Raw genomic sequence first — 4,507 nt, forward strand, 5'->3', positions numbered from 1 at the left:
TTTTATTTGCATTTGTATTTCTAAAGTTACTTCTTTAATCAAAAACAGTTTGAACCAATGTGTTCTCATTTTTTTTATGAAATAGACAAACAGAACATTCTGCTTACAAAAAAGTAACTTTTACTTAAGTACATTATTTAGTTTGAATCAAAAAAGTATATTGAAGTGTACATTGTACTTAGGTCTACTTCTTTATGAATTTTCCATTAACAAATGAATCTGCTGTGTGTAGAACATTGAAATCTTTTGTGAAATGCATAACTCAATTTTTTAAAATACATCTTGTTTGTTATAAATACTAATTTTATTTATAAAAGATATTTAGATGCTACAGATATTGTAAGCCAGGAACTCAGCAGCGGCATACCCATCAGTAACACACACGGGACTCTCAAACAGACCTGTGATACTTAAACAGACGACCAAATGAAGTTATTGATCCACAGCCATTACTGACAACAGCTCCAGCTGTCTGCCTTCGCACCAGTGTTTTTTTTTCTAATAATGAACGACCATAATGGGCCTGTGTGATTGTCAGCTCAAAGATGCATAAACAAACAGCATATTAAACTGTTGAGTAAAATTGCCTTTTGTCAGAATGTAGAGACTGTTAAGAGTATATTTTATGTACTCTTTTTCGATCTAAGAAAATCACATATTTTTCCCATTACACAACCCTTATTTTAATGAAGGGTTGTGATATTTATTTGAATTAATATTTTTCATTTTAGTTTTTAAAATACCAGAAGTTGTCTGTAAATTTACATTTACTGTAAATATTAAATCAGATGATCTGATCATTTAGTACTTGAGTAGCCTTTTTATATTAAAAAATCTCTTTACTTTTTTTGGAAGGTTAATTTTTACTTTTACTTGAGTAGAAATATATTAAAGTGATACAACGTTTTTCTTGAGACACAGGTTTTTGGCTACTCTGCTCACCTCTGGAGGCACTGATCATTCAAAATGACCCTGATTGTTTTATTTAAAATTCTTAATTCCAAAAGTTTAAATAGTGCGATCATACTCCATCAATAAATGTTGTAAAACAGTAGCATAAATGCAATTACTCAAAAAAAAAAAAAAAAAGCCATATGCAACTTATGCCGTACCAAATTCACAGCATCTAATACATGTGCATGCTCCTGATCATTTCTGACATCCGTTTCACCTGAATCAGTTCCAGCAGTAGAACAGATGGCAGCCTTTTTCCATCAAGTTAATTGAAAATTGCATGATTTAAATGAAGCAATTCTCTGTAATAATAGTTTCCTTTCCTTGGATGACATGTGACTGACTTACAAAGGGGAATGTATTTGCAACAGGTGCCTGTAACACAGTGCAGGCATTAGGGCATTTGTGTTCACCCTCAGTAACCTCCCTGTGCCCCAAAAGTCCTCTGCCTGCCAGGGAAACCCGATTCCAGTTCAGACACTGGCACACTCTGCTACTGCGGCCGTTTCACTGATGCAAAGCTGAAAGCTGCAGAGATGTCCTTACAAAAGCTGCTTTTGTGTTACTGAAGGTTTGAAGTGCTAGACTGTGGAACCTGTTTCAAAATTAATGTTTAAAAGTTTAATAAGTAGTCCTGTATTACTTCAGTGAACCACATCTGTAAAATAACAGTCAGGCTGTTTTTGGCATATGAAGTGGTACGTTTTCTGGAGAGAATGCAAAAGTTTTGGTTTTAGCTTTTCCTTTACTTAGCATACTGATGTTATTCTGCTGGAAATGTCCACCTGTAGCATGAAAATACAATGAGGAGGGAACATGTGTCCCAAGCACCCAGGAGGAAGGACATGATGCAGAAATGTGGTGTTAACTTATTTTTGTTTGTTTGTTTCATTGTGTTGAGAATGGTTGACTTTAACTCATTTACAACTTTTATATCAAGTTAACACATGGCTTCAAATCTACACTAAATTATTACACACAGGTCAGCAAAACACGGTTCAGTTATTACCAGCATGTACGATCCCATTCGGAAACTGGTTTAGTTTATTAAATATATCTTGTGATGTTTCTTCACAGCTTGATGGAACATGGAAATTTCAAAAGACGTTTGAGTTCTCTAAAACATCTGAACTTTTCAGAAATGCGGTTCCTGCATGAAGTAGATGGAATGATATGGAAATGTAATGGAATTATACTTGTCACGTGAGTGGTAGCAAGAAACTGTAACAATCATTTATTGGCTGTGTGTGATATGTTGGATCTGATCATTGGACTTCAACCTGTGATAATAACTCCTCGTTGCATGTGGATATTTCTGGTGAAACCAGATCACTGAAAGCATCCAGCATCACTGAAAGTAAGAAGAAGATGGATGGGTAATGGGTAGCTGGTCGAATCTGACAGGTGAGAAAAGAGTAAGGTTTTCTCTCTGTTGCTGATGCTCCTCCGGTCTTCCAGGAGGGAAGCAGGCAGAGGGCAGACAAGCAGGTTGGAGCTTTCTAGGAGAGTGGTGAGATGTGGATGACTTTGTCCAGGGAGATGTGCTGAAGAAGAAGAGATCTGAAGGATCTGCAAGGATGATGGAAGGCTAGCAAGGAATGAAGAAGGAAACAACTCTTGGAAACTCAGTGGGAATTGGATGGATGGATGGATGGATGGATGGATGGATGGATGGATGGATGGATGGATGGATGGATGGATGGATGGATGGATGGATGGGTTCACTGTTTCTAAATTTTCTATGGTAAAATTCATTGATTGTTCAGTAGGTTTTGTGCAAACTGTCACCTGAAGCACATATATATATATATGAAAAAAAAACAGTTCATGAATATATTTAAAAATCATTTTGATATATTTTGATAAGCTTCTAAGGACCTAAACATACTTTTTGTAGAGGCTAAGCACATGGAGCATTTACATTTTTTTTAACTTCTGGTAATCAGTGGCTAAATGAAAACTCAACAGAAACAGCAGGTCCATGTTATTCATTATCTGCCTTGACCAGACAAGAAACTTGAGATAAGGTGGAGACACACTTATTGAGATGTCAGTGAGCAAGAATTCACCTGCTGTGCATCCAGTCTGTGGGAAGACAGCTGTCTCTAAAAGTGGGAAGGCTCTCAATCATCACTTCATTTTCCAAACAAAAATCTTTTAGATGTTTTAAATGTTTGAATTAACTTAAAATATCACTTATTCATTGCAGTCGATCCCTCAGTATTGTGCTTGTCCTACTTTAATTCAAGAAACTCACTGAGAGCTTCCTTGTTAAAAAAGAAACCATTTGAAAAAAATTTTAGTTATTTTTTAGCTAACAATTTGATTTTTGTTGTTAGTTTTTCCATTACTTATTTCTGTTGAGAAGATCCAATGACTATAACACGTGTTGCAACTACTTCCATGCTTTTATAAGCCTCTCAGGAACTCAGGAAATTCCAGGGGAGAAACTATGATAGGATATTACATGTCCAATAAGTCCACTCATTACATTGTCTTGCCACATTATATTTTACTGTCAAATGTTAGCTCTTTTTTAGGAAGTGAAGGCATTTGGGAACAACTGCAACTAGAGGTGAATCATGCAAAATCGCAAAGCGGTTGCAACCGATGCTGAGGTGCTTAGAGGGCAAGGGTCCCAAATAATAACTGCAACAAGGTAAGGTCTGTTAAGATGTGGTGATTGAGTTTGGTGTGGAAAAAATTTGACTGGCACGCAGACTATGGGATAAGAGCAGATACTGTAAGTCAGGCCTCATCCAACATCAGTGTCTAACCTCACAAACTGGGAAGACTGATCAAAAATGTTCATAGACACAGTCACAAACTTTGTAGAAAAAGCTGTAGCTAATAAAGCTGCAAAGGATGGACAAATATCAAAGGTTGACAATGTGTGTCACTGTTATTTATATGCATGAAGGCAGGTGAGTTAATACTTTTGGTAATATAATAAAGTGCACAATAATGCCACTCATACAGTTTGCTGTGAAGTTTTTTTTTAAATGAGCCTAAATGCTGAATGAATTGAGAGTTAAAATTAAGTAATCTTGTTAAATAGTCTTTCATTCAAAATGCGTGTGGTATTTAACAAATATATTTGACAATCACATATTAAATAAATAAATGAATAAATAAATGAATGGATGAATAAATAAACAAATAACAATTAGTTATTGCTATTCGCCCCAAAACACAGGAAAGAAAATCCAGTGAATGATATAAAAAAAGTTCCTTAACTTTCTCTTTTTCCTCCTCATTTTATGACAGACGAAAAATCGAATGCGGCAGAAATGTGAATGAGTTTCAGCAACTTTAACTTAAAAAACGAGAGGTGAGTGTTTCGCCTTTAAGAGTTAAGAAACTTGAAACCTTGTTTGCGCAACAATCAGTGCAGCTCATAGCCGCCAAAGTGTCTAGACTAGCACATGATGGTAGTCAGCCAATGGCTCCACCGCTCTCCTCGGGGGCCCCGTGTGCGTGTGTGTGCGTGCGTGTGTGCGTGTGTGTGTGTGTTTTAGTAAGGAAGACGGGGGGGAGCGAGGGGGGGAGAGAA

The sequence above is a fragment of the Poecilia formosa genome, unplaced genomic scaffold, assembly GCF_000485575.1.
Source record: "Poecilia formosa unplaced genomic scaffold, Poecilia_formosa-5.1.2 Scaffold81, whole genome shotgun sequence".
In the NCBI taxonomy this organism is placed as follows: Eukaryota; Metazoa; Chordata; class Actinopteri; order Cyprinodontiformes; family Poeciliidae; genus Poecilia; species Poecilia formosa.